The 17489-nt window shown below is 47.6% G+C and overlaps 1 protein-coding gene, 1 long non-coding RNA gene and 1 pseudogene across 3 annotated transcripts in view; 1 reads left to right on the forward strand and 2 right to left on the reverse strand.

Moving 5' to 3' along the window:
• Nucleotides 1-17489, forward strand: part of LOC309554195 (C-type lectin domain family 10 member A-like) — a 1138017-nt gene that overhangs the window by 727119 nt on the left and 393409 nt on the right. The gene's annotated exons all lie outside the window — the stretch shown is intronic.
• The window catches only part of LOC309554196, a 1064551-nt gene that overhangs the window by 652443 nt on the left and 394619 nt on the right, over nt 1-17489 (reverse strand). The gene's annotated exons all lie outside the window — the stretch shown is intronic.
• Nucleotides 7791-17117, reverse strand: LOC309554782 (small ribosomal subunit protein eS25-like; annotated as a pseudogene). Its single transcript has 3 exons — nt 16922-17117; nt 7932-8216; nt 7791-7885 (listed from the first exon to the last, which is right to left on the reverse strand). The product of its transcript is annotated as a small ribosomal subunit protein eS25-like (transcript).

The raw sequence follows: 17489 nt of genomic DNA on the forward strand, positions 1-17489 counted from the left end.
TAAAACCTGATGTGTCACTGGCTGGATTTCCTCCACTGTCCAACTAGCTCCCTCATTGGATACAGTGGGGACATTCCCTCAGACCCAGTGAATCACACCTGGAAACATGTGACAGGCAAACTAATAGATCAGGCTCCCCTGATAAGTAGAAGGAGCAATAGATGATTTTTCCTAGCACCTAACTAGAAGGGTGCTACATCAGCATGAGTGTCTATGAGTGTAATAATGAGTGCCTATTCCAGGGATTTCCATCTACTAGTGGTATCAGGTAGGAATGGAATATACATACTTACATTGGTCTAAGCTGGAACAATGTAACTATGTAACAATATACCTACCTGGAATTCTTCTTTAAACAAACCTTCTGAGAATTCTTCTTATCATCCTGTTGTATCTGGATTTCATCACCAGGCATTTTCTTTAGAACCTTCCTATCTTCCCCGGCTTACTACGGCTTTTGCTTTTACGTAAATGCTCACAATGTATTGCTCCGCAATTTATTCTTCTCTAGCAGGCTCTTGACTAAAGGATTCGTCAACTTGGGTCCGACTCCTTAAGCACTAGAATAAAGACACAGACTGCGTGAAATGGGTTTAAATACGACCACAGCAGCCAATGTATTAACCAAAGAATAAATAACATCACATTTACCATAAAAATAAGTACAAAGTTCAACAATGAACTTCTAACAATGCCCAACAACAAGGGGTCTTTGGGTGTCCTTAAGGCACAATTTTAACTGTAATCGTCTATGTCCTCAGCCGTGCCCCAACCGGCTCGAAGACGTTACGACCTCACACATACTTCCCATTTTCCCCCTTCCCCAGGGGACCTAGCTCCTGGGAGAATGACCACAAACCAAATAAGGAGCGCCATACCCTAGATGGGCCCCCTCCATTAGTAATCACTGATCCCCACAAAGACCCCCTGTCCCGCCAACTGCTGTGACAAAATGTGCAACATACATAATCATCTATTAGTTTTTTTTTTTTTTTTTTTTTTAAATTTTGAAAATTTATATCTTTCTTTCTTTATTTATTTATAGAAAGGCAATTAGAATAGAAAACGCAAAATGATTCCCCAACCCATACTCCTCAGCAACCCTTAACATACATACATATATATAAGAATACATATAGTCTTAAGGGGTGATAGGAAAAATAATATGGAAAATGGATATATATATATATATATATATATATATATATATACTAAATGTTTGGTGGAAGAGGTAAAGGCAGTGGTGTATTTAGGTTTTTTGCTGCCCTAGGCCTGACGAAACTTGTGCACCCCTAATTTAAATATAACCCACCTCTTCCTGTAAAGGCCACACCCCCTTCCTGTTTATGACCCGCTCTGTCATCTGTAGACCACAACCACAGTCTATCAGTGCCTATCAGTGCAGCCTCATCAGTTCCCATGAGTTCAGCCTCATCAGTGCCCATCAGTGCTGCCTTAGTAGTGATTTGCCTCCTGGACCCTGCCCTCCAGCCCAAATCGCTCCATAAGACTGGCACTATACTAAAAGTGTAGCGCAAGCCGGCGGGGACCCCTTTCGTGCGGGATCTGGGAGGAGGCTGTTTTTTTTTTCATGTGGGGTGCAGCTTTTTTGCTGCCCCCCTGCAAAGTGCAGTCCTAGGCCTGGGCCTTGTAGGCCTAGGCCAAGATACAGCACTGGGTAAAGGAACTCTCCCTAAACAAGACCAACAAACAAAAGAACAACTGACTGGATCAGAAGACAGGTATTAAGGAGGAACTAATTTTACGATGCTCTGCCCCTTATGGGGAAAAGTACACATAGTGCTTTACCCCATGTTGATGGGTGCTTCCTAAGTCTAAGTATGAGGTCTGCAAAATCTGACAACAGTCAGAAAGGAGATGGACTCATCATAATGGCAGCTTGCCTTGTGTCACGTACCTGATGGTAGAGCCTGGCGTGCAGAGGAAGGCCTCTCTTACTCCGGGAGAGTAGTGATAGCGAGACAGTGGCCACAAGAGCACGGGGAGGTATGAGTGTCCAGCTGACTGCACAGATGATGAGCAGGAGCTTCGCTAGAAACAGATCAGATGGCCAACACAGTGGGTGGCAGCAGGAGCAGCAGACCCTGGACTTGGCAGACAGCAGGCTTGCAGTTACTTGGCTGGCAGGTAACTGGTCACAGGTGCAGGGTAGACTGGTAACTTGTGGCAGGCGGATGACCAGCAAGGACCAGGTAAGTAGTGTATGGGGACGAGCAGACAAATAAACAGGATGCTTAGTCAAACGAGCCAGGTTAGCAACAGATGGTCAGGAACAGGCATGGACAGCAGGCAGGAGAACAAGCATGGTCAGGACAAGCCAGGTCAGTCACAGGAATTAAGTACAGGAACAGATGCAGGAACACAGGAAGAGCTGCAGGTCAGACAGCACTGACTAGTACAACTGTTGCACTTAAATAGTCCATTTGGCGCCATTTGGCGTAAACATGTGCGCGCTGGTGGAGGGCGCACATGCTTACGCACATGTGCGTGCATATGTGCACAGCTATGCCCAGCAATATGAGCACCTGCAGTCCTGCGCATGAACATATGTATGCGACTTGAGCCTTCACCTGCACTATGGCCAGTGTTCTACTGACGCCTTGAGAGCACTCCCCCAAGACAAGAGAAATGCAGAGGGAGGGGGGACATATTAGCCCCCTGTCTCTCAGCATTCCTCTCTTCTCATAAAAATGCTCTTAGCCAAGACAAGTGTAGCACTGCCTCCTAGAGGACTGCTTAGAATTACACTTTCTGGATTCCCCTGGGTTACCCTTAGCAACTGACAGCAGGCAAATAGCATTTGAAAGTCCTTGGCTAAGTCTATAATCAATCCAGGGGATGTTGTTTTTTTGTTTTTGTTTTTTTGGAACAGGGATAGGCGAAGGGATGAGAGGGATACTCCAACTATGGACTATGCACAATCTCGAGGACATCTAGCTGTAGAGTGCGGCAAGACCACTGCTTCACCTTGACACTGAAGTGAAGAAAGATAATGTGTTCCTGTTTCATTTACTCTTCAGGGTTCTAACTTTGCACCCCCTTTCTCACTTGCTGTGTGTGCTGACACCTGTCCACTGACTCTCCACTGGAGTGGTCCCCTTTCCAGGGCAGACCCCGGCAAGCTTCCCGGTACTCATGGACACTGTTTTTCCCAAAGTTACTCTGCCTCCAACTCCACTAGTCAGCTTTCCTGGACCTTATGGCTCAGCTCCACACTCCTGGCTCACAAGGCCGACTGCCTGTGACCACCATCCACAGCAACAGAAGGAGAGAAAAATGTCACCCTTCTTCTGGGACCTGGCTTCCGCCCAAAGACACCCTGTCACATGTTCCCTTGGCTTTTATAACAAATCCCAGGATGCACCACTGTTTGTGCCAACCCACTCGGATAGTTGCAAAAGCCTGTGTGTCACTGGCTAGGGTTTCCTCCACTGTCCAACAGGCTCCCCTATTGGATACAGTGGGGACACTCCCTCAGCCCAGATGAATCACACATGGACACATGCAACAGGCCTAACTAACAATCAGGCTCCCCTGATAAGCAGATGGAGACACTAGGCTTTACCTACCTACCTAGCACCTACCTAGGAGGGTGCTACACAAGCTATTGTTATTTTGAGTCCATCTCCTTCCTAGTTGTTGTTGGATTTGCCAGATGTCATTCCTTGACTTAGAAATCACACAGCAACACGGGACAAGTCAATACATTTCGGGGGCCAAAACAATGTACATGGAATGAGAGTCACTGTTGGTGGTATTTGGTATTTGTATTACTTGGTAAAACAGACCCTAATTTTGGGTCTTGGTGTAAAAAAAAAAAAAAAAAAAAAAAACAAGCTAATTATTTTTAATGGCATATTCAATGGATTTGCAAGTCTTGGGTTTCCATATCTCTCTGCCTCCTATTTTTTGGTGGAGAATCCAAAAAATATACTAGTAGACCTCTTCTTTTAAAGTATACATTGAAACACATTGCTTCAACTACTTGCCGACCGCCGCACGACTATCTACGTCGGCGGTCAGCCCCTCACAGGCAAAGTGACGTAGATCTACGTCGCTCGCCTGCGAGGCTCTAGGGGGCGAGAGCGCGCCGCCGCCCCTGCTCGCTCCCTAACATCTCTGCGCGTGTGACTGGTGGACCCGATGTCCGCCGGTCACTCGCGATTGTCGGGTGGAGAGGGAGAAAGGCAGGCGGCTAATGTAAACAAAGCCGCCTGTCATTCTCCCCTGTGTAATGACAGAGATCATACGGTCCTGCTATGCAGGATCGTATTTCTCTGTTGTTACATGAAAAGTCACGCCCCATTACAGTTAGCTAGGGACACACTTAACCCCTCCTTCTCCAATAAAGTTAACCCCTTCCCTGCCAGTGTCATTTTTACATAACAGTGCATATGTATAGCACTGATTGCTGTAGTAATGTCACTGGTACCCCTAAAAGTGTCAAAAATGTCAGTCAAGGGTCCGATCTGTCCGCTGCAATGTCGCAGTCCCGCAAAAAAAATCGCAGATTGCCGTCATTACTCGTTAAAAAAAAAAAAAAAAAACACCAAAAATGACAAAAATCTTTCCCTTAGTTAGTAAACGCAATAACTTTTGCGCAAACCAATCAAAATACGCTTATTGAGATTTTTTTTACCAAACATATGTAGCAGATTGGCCTAAAATGTTAAAAAAAATTTGATTTTTACATTTTTTTGGGGGGAATTTCATATAAAAAATTTTGAAAAATATTGTAATTTTTTCAAAATTTACGCTCTTTTTTTGTTTATAGCGCAAAAAGTAAAAATCGCACAGGTGATCAAATACCACCAAAAGAAAGCTCTGTTTGTGCGGAAAAAAGGACGTCAATTTTATTTGGGTACAGCGTCGCACAACCGCGCAATTTTCCGTTAAATTCACGCAGTGCCGAATCGCAAAATAGGGCCTGGTAAGGAAGGGGGTAAAATCTTCCGGGGCTTAAGTGGTTAAGACATTATGGTGTAAACCATGCTGATTGCACACAATATCAAGATTTGTTCTTTGACATCTATGTTTACCCCCCAGGCAACTATGATGAGGATGAGGAAGGTGTGTACACCAATGTGTGTGAGCCCGATCAACGGAGAGAGAAGAATGATACAAAAGCAGGAGGTAAGCTTTTACCATAGCAAGGTACAGCCTTCTGTCCTACTCCAGGTCCTATGGAGGAGACACATCCTAATTATTAGGATATTTACTAGCAAAAATATTTTGTAGTCTTGGCTCTATAAATCTTGTAACCTTATAATAACCACTTCTGGACCAGAAGTGAAACCACGGACTGGTGGTATCTTTGCCAAGTTGTCCATCACTTTTCATGGATTGAGGGATTCCCTTATCGTTCTCAGTGTTTAACCACTTCTGGACCGGAAGAATTTCCACCCTTAATGACCAGGCCATTTTTTGCGATTCGGCACTGAGTTACTTTAACAAACAATTGCGCAGTCGTGCGACGCTGTACCCAAATAAAATTGATGTCCTTTTTTTCCCCACAAATAGAGCTTTCTTTCGGTGGTATTTGATCACCTATGCAAAGTTTTATTTTTTGCGCTATAAACAAAAAAAGAGCGACAATTCTGAAAAAAAATATATATTTTTTTTTTTCACTTTCTGCTATATACCTTTCCCAAAAAAAAAAAATCACAATTTTTTTTTATCATTTTAGGCCAATTTGTGTTCTGCTACGTATTTTTGGTAGTATTTTGATTGGTTTTCGCAAAAGTTATCACGTCTACAAACTAGGAGAAAGATTTATTTCATTTTTATTTATTTATCTGTTTTACTAGTAATGGCGGCGATCAGCAATTTTTAGTGGGACTGCGACATTGTGGCGACAGATCGAGCCCCTAACTGACATTTTCGGGGGGAATCAGTGACATTACTACAGTAATCAGTGCTAAAAATATGCACTGTTACTGTAATAATGACACCGGCAGGGAATGGGGTTAACCCAGGGGCGATCAAAGGGTTAAATGTATGCCTAGGGGGTGTTTTCTAACTGTGAGGGGGGTGGGCTTGTGGAATCAACACAGAGACCTGTGTTCCAAAATGGGAGGATCACAGGCGCTATGTATTGATACCAGAGAGAACAACAGTCTGCTGTGTTTACAACAGCAGACCGCCGTTCTTTCTCCACAGGGAGCGATCGCAGGTTCCTGGTGGCAATTGCGGGCGCCGGCCCCCGTGAATCAGCTTCCCCGCTGGTGAATGGGGGCATGTGCTCGCCCGCGGATCGCCGTACAGGTACGGCGTTTCGCGCAGCCGAGCCAGCCTGCCGCAGTAGGCAGCCTGGGTGGTCGGCAAGTGGTTAAGAAGTGTTGTATTTGTTTGGAGCACATAAGCCAATGAAAGAGAGCTTCTTATTGATCATCATACATTAGTGTATTATTCACCAATTATTGCTGTATGAAGACCAATACCTAAATGTGATATTTATTTAAATAAAGGTTCTGGAGGAATACGTACAACTCAACAGCACCTGTCATGAATGTCACATTAAAAGGATGAAAAAATTTGATTTTTACATTTTTTTTTTTTGGGAATGTTATATAGCAGAAGGTGAAATATATATATATATATATATATATATATATATATATATATATATATATATACATTTTTTTCAGAATTGTCACTCTTTTTTTGTTTATAGCGCAAAAGAATAAAAATCGCAGAGGTGATCAAATACCACCAAAAGATAGCTCTATTTGTGGGAAAAAAGGACATCAATTTGATTTGGGTACAGTGTCGCACAACCGCGCAATTGTCTGTTAAAAAAAATGCAGTGACGAATCGCAAAATATGGCCTGGTCATTAAGGGGGAGAAGCTTACGGTCCAGAAGTGGTTAAAGAAGGACTATCATTGTAAAGGAACCGCCGACCCACACTATGTTTGTGGTCTTCCGTTAGTATACGGCTTTCTACAATCTTGAACATAGATAGAGATCCCAGCCGCCCTCCATACAAAACTAGCCTGAACATAGCTTGTATTAATCTGAAAACAACTAACTCCTTTATTGAACAAGAAACAGACTTTTATACACTGGAGAAGTATGTCAGTCACTACATGAACAATGACCCGAATATTTACCCAAAACATCACACAATGGTTAGATAACGAGGTACAGCTGACTCATGGTTTATCCCATCCAGACAAGGTTATCCTTCATATGCTAATTAACTTGGCACACTTAAACCAGCCTGGAGGACCAGACTGTGGGCAACAAAGCTAAAACAAAAAAAACAAAATTATACATTATCCTAAGTATAAAAACAGAACACCTTATTATACAGACAATGGCAAGAGACCCCAGTATCAGTCTGTCCGTCTCCTACATTGAAGTACAAGTACATGGAATACACATTATTTAGGAGTCACAGACTTCATGACAATGGTCTACAACAGTCTAGGTCTCACAGGGTAAAGTGGGATTCAATCTTCATATTTCATGAGAGATATTGTTGATAAATATTGTTCTCCCATTTGAAGTAATCCAAACCATTTTCTGTGTCCATTAAGTCCATCATTTCCTTGGCCACCCTGTGCCTCTAATAGACACAGGGGGACTTACACATAAGAGGAGCCTAGGGACCTGAGACAGAGATTTCCCAACCTCTCTAAGGTAAGCTGGGTTCCACAGGCCCCCCATTCAAAGTGACTCCCATCACAATCATTATAATTTTTTTGTTGTCTATACAGATTTATTTCTGTTAATGTACATAGAAAAGTTGAATCCTTCTATTAGGCCCTACAATTCCTCAGCTTCTGCAGGTGCATATCCACCCTTTATGTTCCTGGTATAGATGACCTGGGCTCTGTGCTTGGACACCAACTTAATCAGGCCTGCTAACTCCCTTTGCAGGATGGCTGCGAGAGAGTCTACGCCCACCTTTGTTGAGAAGTTCCTGGAGGGCAACCCTGGCCAGTGAGCCTGTGATCTTCAGCCTCTCAGACACCACAGCTGGAGTAATGAGCTTTTAAATGGGAACTTCTTTACACAGCATGTCATAGAGCACGAGATTGTTTAGCTTGTCCCCTACTTTTCCTTTTTACCACTTCTTCTTTTTGACCTTGCCCCTAGACTTATTGACTGGGTCCTTATCCTTCTTGGAAGACTTGCAAGCATCCTTCTTTCTCTTTTTATCTTTAGGTGGTGTGAAGGTACTCACCGTCACTGGGAATGAAAGACAGATACTTAAGGGACACAGAGAATATGGTTTGGATAACTTCAAATGGGAGAGTAATATTAATCAACAATATCTCTCAAGAACTATGAAGAACTATGAAGATGCCGGTAACGTTATGGAGCAAGCTAACACCCATGTAGCGTCCCCATATGAGGAGGAGTTTCTCTGGAGGTTGCAGCAACACTTGGCTCAACAGGATGGGCCTGTATCAGAGGAAGGCATACTGGACTGGAGAGATGCCACTTGAAAGGAAGTGTGGTATGAGGCCTTAGAAGATGTGCAGCGGAGGCGGAGATGGAGCCTTGCCAGTGAAGAACAGAGGTTCTAGGTTTACGTTGCCCTGTGGTTACCTTTCCTAGGAGAGCAACCCCTGGATGAGTGGGTGACGGAGCTGTGGGACCCGATTTGGAAGGAGTTGTGGCTGGATGAAGCACTAAAGTGGTGCGCTTCCCGGCGCAACCACTGTATAACTGATGACAATATGCCGGAAGGTGAGGACTATAATGGCCCAGGCTTACTGTGGGAGGCCTTTGAGGAAAGCAATGACTTTGGATGTCCAGCAGAGTGTCGGCTCTGGGACATCCACGACACCAGGGAAACCCTACTGGATCTCTCCAGAGTGGACGACCTGGGGTCAGACCTGATTCATCTGGTCAGAAGGGAGTGGGAACTGGAGCAGGACTACCAATGACTGCTCTGCTCCATTCTGCCCCAATCTACCCTGCAAGCAGAGCCGGAGTGCTGGGTGGCAGATCCAGATCTACAACCCTTCAGTTGGAGAGACATTATAGACTGGTACTGGGAAGACCCACTGATAGCAGATGGAGATGGGACCAAGGTCTCTCTACCGGCCCTACAGGGAGGCTGGGCAGCCGGCCCAGATCCCCAGCTACAGCAGGAGTTACTGGGAATAGAGACAGTCAGTTCTACTCCCCAGTGGCAGAGTCACAGGGAGCCAAAGGTGTCGTCCTTCCTCCCCAGCGGCAGTATGTGTTACAGGGAGCTGAAGGTGTCATCCTTCCTCCCCAGCAGCAGTGTACCTTCCAGGGAGGGGAGACAACTAATCCTTCTCCCAAACAACGGGGAGACAGCAGCCCTGACCCCAACGGTGTACATTGGACCGTGGTCTCTGCACCAGACCTACAGGCATGCTGGACGGCCGGTCCAGATCCCCAACCTACCCCGCAGGAATACCAGGAGGAGGAGGTAGGTAATTCCTCCTCTCTACAGCAGACCCCCAACCAGGTCCTCGGGGTAGTATTCGCCAACCACAACCCAGCAGAAGAGCTGGCAACAGAGCAGAGTGTGGCTGGCCTCTGTCCTCAATGTACAAAAGATGGAGTTCCTGTGGTAGTGGATGGGACTACAGTCTTCACTTGTATATCCCAGGGATGCTGGACAGTCAGCCCAGATACCCAACAGCCTGACGAAGTGAGCCCCACCACCATGTCTTTTCTCCATCGGCTGAAAGGAATCCCGGGAGAAGGGCCAGTCCACGCTTATTCCCAGTGGCGGGTATGTGGTATGAGAGAGGCAGAGGTTGGCTGGGTGAGTAACGCTGTTTTCCAGACAATTTGTTTGGGGTACTGGGGGAAGACATTGGGAGGGCCCGTGGAACACAACCTACCTTAGAGAGGTTGGAAAATCGCTCTCTTAGCCCCCTAGGCCTCTTTTATGCCTAAGTCACCCTGTGTCTATTAGGGACACAGGGTGACCAAGAACCCCAGTCTGGTCTGCCCAAACCAGACTTCCACAGACTGATCGGCTATGAGAGCTCCATGCGCCTTGCCAGGACAAACTTACAAACTATGTGGAACATTGTCAAGGAAGCTGCCATGATGGATTGGAGGTCTGGTACCTGGTTAGTCTACCTTTGGGGGAAGATATGTGATGGTACTCACCGGCAGACAGGGCCGGACTGGCCTACCGGGATACCGGGAGATTTCCCGGTAGGCCGACTACCCTGGGGCCGCTTTGAGAGCAGCAGCACTCAGAGGGCCCGCCCGCGCGCAAATTCCAGCTGCCCGCAAGTTCCGGCCGCCCGCCATTCTCGGCCGCCCGCCCGCAAGTTCCGGCCGCCTGCCCGCCATAACCATTCTCGGCCGCTCGCCCTCAAGTTCCAGCCGCCTGCCCGCCATTCTCGGCCGCTCGCCCGCAAGTTCCATTCCACCGCTGTGTGACTGGGGGAGTGGCCTGGCCACCGTTGTCTGCTCACTGCTAAGGGGAGGCTGGCTGAGTGAGCAGTGTCACTGCAGACCGCCTATCCTCTCGACTCCGCCCAATCGCCCATTGCTTCAGCGAGAGAAGCTGAAGGTGCCGGTGTCGGCAGTACACCGGTGGAAGGAGAAAGTCAGCCGACGCTGTCCCTGACGACCAATAGAGTGAGGGGGAGGAGCTCTGCTCTCTGCTGGGAGACCCGCCGCCACACGTCAGAAGAAGCATCCCTGCAGGGCAGCACGTGTGAAGAGGCACTGAGGCTGAATCGACTGACAAAGTAAGTACAGTAATCAGCAGTGCAATTGATCCCATCCTCCATCACCACTGCCCCCTGCTGATCCCACCACCGGCACCCCCACAGATTTTATCCCTGATAGGATGGGGGGGGCACCCCCGCCCCCCATCACCACTGCCACTAATCTCCCCTCAGTCACCACTATAGCTGCCACTGATCCCACTCCCCTCACCACCATCACTGATCCAACCCCCCGTCCCACCACCACCACCACCACCCCTGCCACTGATCCCACCCCCCCACCACCACCACTGATCCCACCAGCACTGATCCCATCCCCCTCACCACCCCCCCTGCTGCCCACCCCTGCCGCCACTCATCCCACCCCCCTCATCACTACCACCATCGCTGCCACCGATCCCACCCCCCTCACCACCGCTGCCACCGATCCCACCCCCTCATCACCACCACCGATCCCACCCCCCTCATCACCACCACCGCTGCCACCGATCCCACCCCCCTCACCACCACCACCGCTGCCACTGATCCCACCCCCTCACCACCACCACCGCTACCACTGATCCCACCCCCCTCATCACCACCACCGCTGCCACCGATCCCTCCCCACCTCACCACCATCGCTGCCACCGATCCCACCCCCCTCACCACCGCTGCCACTGATCCCACCCCCTCATCACCACCACCGATCCCACCCCCCTCATCACCACCACCGCTGCCACCGATCCCACCCCCCTCACCACCACCACCGCTGCCACTGATCCCACCCCCTCACCACCACCACCGCTACCACTGATCCCACCCCCCTCATCACCACCACCGCTGCCACCGATCCCTCCCCACCTCACCACCACCGCTGCCACTGATCCCAACCCCCCCTCACCACCACCATCTTCATCACCCCTGCTGCCACTGATCCCACCCCCTCACCACATCCACTGCCACTTATCCCACCCCCTTCAGCACTGCCACTGATATCACCCTCCTCACCACTACAACCAGGGCTGCCGTTAGAAATTATGGGGCCTTGTATAGCCTACCAGACCTGTTTTTTATCCTGAAGCTATTCTCCCCTACCCTGCAGCAGCCGGCAGCAGAAAAAAGAGAAGAAGCGTCAGAGCTGCTGTAGGGGCACAAAGGACAGCAGGCGGAAAGTGGTCATCAACAGTTGTTTACTAGAACAGATCTCCTGTGGTTCCCCCCTTCCCTCTGCAGCAACTGAAAACATATGGGAGGGAGAGAAGATGAAGCCAGCAGCGCTGCGAGTAAGGGGGACACATACAGGGGAGCCTGGGCAGTAGGGAAAAGGGGGCATCTGACCATGGACAGGAGGGGGTGATCAGTATAGAGGGGGGCAATTGCAAGAACCAAAGCAGCAGGAGAGGGAGGAGGAAAAGCCAGCTTTCAGCTGCTGCAGGGAGACCCATACAGGGGATCGGTTCCTGTAATTTTCCTACCGCCACACCAGTCACCCCCCTTTTCCATGATCTGATTCCTCCTACTGCCTGGGCCCTCCTGCTGAACTGATGGGGCCTGGGCCTCATACAGGAGGCCCGTACCCAGCTCACTCCTCTTGGCCCTGCTTCCTAGCTGGGGGGGGTTGCCTAGGGTGTCAAAAATCTTTCCACCAGCCCTGGTGGCACCCGTATAGTATATGGCTGCAGCTAGGCCGGGGAAGGCCAGTAGTGACGTAATGGCACTGGGCGGTGTCATTTTTATAGAAGGGCACTGATCTTGGTCGGGGTGGTGAAGCGCGCCTTTCTACACCAGGGGCGGGTAAGACTGGACCCCTCCGCAGCCTCTGACATCTCCTGTGCCATGTCTGCAACCTCTGACATCTCCTGTGCCATGTCTGCAACCTCTGACATCTCCTGTGCCATGTCTGCAACCTCTGACATCTCCTGTGCCATGTCTGCAACCTCTGACATCTCCTGTAACATGTCTGCAACCTCTGACATCTCCTGTAACATGTCTGCGACCTCTGACATCTCCTGTACCATGTCTGCAACCTCTGACATCTCCTGTACCATGTCTGCAACCTCTGACATCTCCTGTGCCATGTCTGCAACCTCTGACATCTCCTGTGCCATGTCTGCAACCTCTGACATCTCCTGTAACATGTCTGCAACCTCTGACATCTCCTGTAACATGTCTGCAACCTCTGACATCTCCTGTACCATGTCTGCAACCTCTGACATCTCCTGTGCCATGTCTGCAACCTCTGACATCTCCTGTGCCATGTCTGCAACCTCTGACATCTCCTGTATCATGTCTGCACAGCCTATGACCATCTCTTGTCTTTTATCATGTCTGCAGTCTGAGGGGGAGTCTGGAGAGGAGTCAGGTGTGGGAGTGCCACCAGGATGGGGGTCAGGGGAGAAGTAAGATGTATGTGGACTGTGGAGAGAAGACTATACGATAAACCCAGAGCCAACAAGCTGGAACCAACTGACTGGGCCCTGCACGGTGCACCTGAGAGGAGGTCAGTGACAGCTCCGCCAGACCAGTCTGAGTAGGGGTCAGTGACGTAAGGGGGAAGTGAATACAGTAACCCCCCCCTTCTTTCTGCAGAAGGTAGTCTCTGGTCACATTTCCAGAGTTCCTGGGGTTCCCCTTTACATCAGTCTGCAGGATTCACCATTACAGTGCAAGGGGGAACTCTGTGGACCCTCATGTAAAGACAGACTTTGATTATTTTTTATTCTCGTAATATATCACCATCGCAATAAGTGGACTGTTCTTGATAATTGCTCCACTTTTAACTGGAATTTGCTCTTATGTACAGTATGTATTATGTATGTATGTATCTATCTATATACATATAGATATAAAACCCTATGTGATTTTATATCTGTCTTATCTACATATAATACACGCTTTACATGTGCTTTAAAATGCATGGTTTTCCCTTTTATGATCAAGAAAATAATGACGCTATGCTGTTGGGCCGGTATAATAATGCTATGGGGCTGGTATGAAATTATTTCCAGGGCTGGTTTTTATTCCCAGTCCGGCCCTGCTGGCAGATACTTAAGGGACATAGAGTATATGGTTTGGATAACTTCAAATGGGAGAGTAATATTTATCAACAATATCTCTCAAGAACTATGAAGATTTAATCCCACTTAACACTGTGAGATCTATAGCCTGTTACCATGAAGTCTGTGACACCTAGATGTGTATTCAATGTACTTCGATGAAGGAGACGGACAGACTGTCATTGGCAGTCTTGTCCTATTGTCTATCTATTGAGGTGGGATGTGTATTGTGTGAAGTCTGCCTGTCCCATTTTTAAATGTTAATGACCTCACATTGTTCTGTCCAGATGGCTAGATAATTAGTTCAGGTTAATTCTGTTTCTGTATACAATTTAATCTGCATATGATAATGTAATCAGGCAGAAGGGAGGGATTGTGTACACTGTATGGGAGTGACTGAGTGTAAAACTCAGTTTTTATTGGATTGTGAATTTCATGTCCTGTTCCCCACAAGGTCCATCTGGGCGGGAACTTTGTGGGGAAAACTGTATAAAAGAGCAGCCGTACCATTAAACCTAGAGTTATACTTCACCCTCAATCTAGAGTTCTGTCTCTTATTGGGGGAATTGCTATGCTCTTCATACTCCCTTGAATAATCACTAAGCTCTTGTAAGAGCTTGTTCCTGTTCCTGTTCCTGCTTCACCTCTGGGGAAAGAGAGGTTCGCCCACTGGAACCTGGAGCCTTGTCGTAGGTCCAGGGTGGGAAGGAGACGGCGAGACCCCAACCAAGCTGTGGTGGTTCGTGGGGTCTGCGGTGGTTCTGGTGTCTGGTGGAGTGCTTGGAGCCCTTGGGAAGCACTAAGAGCATCCGTCAACGGAGGTACCCAGTGGGGGTGCCAGTTGATCTGTTACAGGTGGCATGCTGCTGCTGTCTCAAAGAAGTCGGACAGAAAGATCACTCTGCCCCCTATGGGACAAAGAACACACAGGGGGCAGATCACTTTGTCCCATGTCGGTTGGTGTTTTGTAAGTCTAAGTATGAAGTCTGTCAAATCCAAGAATGACTAGGAAGGAGATTTTCACCATCTGTGTCCTCTTCACTTCCTGTCCCATAGACAAACAGGAAGTGAGAAGAAATCCCTGCAAATTAAGGACTTTAAGGATCTTTAAGGACCCCCAGGTCACTAGAACTAGTGTCCTGATTGGAAGATTACCCCTCTATTATTTTTCTGGGGACAACCTAAAATTTGGGATTTTTTTTTTACAGCAGAAAGCAGCTGCTTGGGATAACAGCTGAGCAGCTGCCTTACCGCATCGGTTATTAGCATAAGAAAACCGACCACTCGCTCTGAAGAACGGGGGTGATGCCTGCAGCTGCATCAGGGGAGGACTGGGCCAGAGGGCAAAGGGGAAATTTCCCCCTGGGTCCCTCTGATGCCCTGTAAAAAGGCTGCTCTGCTTCTGCCACAGACATGCCTAAAGGATTCCTAATGAAGAGAAGTAAAAGTCCCCGCCGCTGACATACTGAGTGCGGGTTGAAGACAAGGACAGAGAGCCCCCCCCAGCATGGGTGGTGTAAACTGTGTCAGAGCAGAGGCCCGTTCCATGCCCCACTGGAGACTCTCCTCCCCCTGCCAACCCCAACCGAACTGTCCCAGCTCCCCCAAACCGCCCCTGGCCGGATTTAACCAGTGAGTAGAAAGTACCCAGAGTAAGGCTTCAGCCTGGAATGGGGGTTAAAGGGAGGACAGGAAGAGGGAAAGTGGAAAGGGGGCTGAGTCATTGCACCATGGGCCTCTGGTTTATACTTGCCCCCTGGGCCGAAAGTTGCCAGTTTGCCCCTGAGCTGCACAATACACCCTTTCTGTTGTTTTTAAAGCTGAGTTCCGGGCACAGATCTCATTTTTTGATGAACATACCCCCGGGACAGTCAGGGCTAGCACATTCCACAATGGCTAGCCTCTGATCTGTCCCGGTTCGCACTTACCTGCAAGAAGAAATACTTACTTTGAAAATTTCTTCCACAGCGTTTCCATCTCTCTTGTGGGCAGCTGAAGCCGGCGCGGTCCTCTTCGGTATCTTCTTCCGCGTCTTCTTCTCCCAGAATGCACCGCACCGGCCCCTCTCGTCACTTCCGGTGCGGCGCCGCATTCCTAAACAGCTTCTGGGCATGCCCAGAAGCTGTGTAGCAGGGGAATGCGGCGTCGCCCGGAAGTGACGTGCGGGGCCGGTGCCGTCACATTGATTCCTAGGAGCGATGACGTTCAGCTCCCAGGAATCATCGCGAGGCAGGAAGTGACGGGGTGAGCCTCGGCGCTGGAGGAGGAAGTACCCTGAGGTGAGTATTTACGATCTTCGATTACAAGGTGAGTGTACAAAAAAAAAAATAACTATCCAATTCCTTTTCAGGTTATGTGTAGCTAGCGGAGGGGCACAAAAAAAAAATACAGATTTTGTGCCCGGAACTCCGCTTTAAGCAGGTTTAGTAGTGTTTTAGTTATTTTACTTGGTGCTATTCCTTTCCTAATATTATTGATTCTTGTAAGTATTGTATATTGCTTGGATTACTTTGTAAAACACCCTTAATTTGGCTCTTGGAGTAAAACAAGCAATTTTTTTCTAGTGTTTTCAAAGCACATCTTGGGTTTTCAATATCTATTTGCCCCCTAGGTTTTAGTGGAGTGTCCAACCAATACTGGTAGACCTCTTCTATCTTATCTTTTTTATATTATGCATTGAAACACATTGTTTTAGGACCTTACAGTGTAAACCATATTGATTGCACACAATGCCAAGATTTGCTTTTTCAAATCTATGTTGCCCTCTCCCAGGAAACTATGAAGAGGAAGTTGTGTATGCCAATTTCTGTGATCTTGATCAATGGAGAAAGAAGAAAACCAAAGGTGAGCCTTTACTATAACAAGGAAAAACCCATCTGTTCTACACCAGGCCCTACTCCATTGGAAAACACACGGCTCAATTTATATGACATTTACCCTTTACTGATACAAATATTTTGTACTCTTGGTGCTAAAAATCTTATGAAGTGTTGTATTTGTCTGGAGCACAAAAGCCAATAAAAGAGAGATTCTTATAGATTTTTCATACATTGGTGTATCAAACACAAATTAATGGTGTAAGAAGACCAATACCTGAATGTGATATTTTTTTATGAAGGTTATGGAGGATTACGTACAATTTAGCAGACATAAATGTCAGTATGGCATGGTGGTAATAACCAACCACATTGTTTAGGATTCTGTTGAAACGGCTTTGTGTATGGATGAGGATTTTCTTTAACAGTTGATGGCTGAGGCCTGTTCAATTGTCTGTCTATAATTATTTCAGCTGCGGGGAATACACATGGTCGGCTCATACTGATCCAGGCTGTCCTTCTCTTCTTCTTGTTCCTCGTTCTGGTTGTCTTCATAGGTATCATGTTCACCTTCTGTGAGTATTACTGCTACGGCTATAAAGTATCATGTGATTTTTGTTTTGAAGCCACTTTTGTCCTCAAATTGGCCTAGCATTGGTTTACACTATATGAATACAAGTCATCATAACTTTAACCACTTTACCACCGGTGGATTTTGCTTTCTTACGTCCAGGCCACTTTTTGCGATTCGGCACTGTGCAACTCCAACTGACAATTGCGCGGTCATGCAACGCTGTACCCAAACGAAATGTACGTCCTTTTTTCCCCATAAATAGAGCTTTCTTTTGGTGGTATTTGATCACCTGTGGAATTTTTACTTTTTGCGCTATAAACAAAAAAAGAGCGAAACATTTTGAAAAAATAACAATATTTTTC

This window comes from Pelophylax lessonae, assembly GCF_965119305.1.
Source record: "Pelophylax lessonae genome assembly, chromosome: 4".
Taxonomy (NCBI): Eukaryota; Metazoa; Chordata; class Amphibia; order Anura; family Ranidae; genus Pelophylax; species Pelophylax lessonae.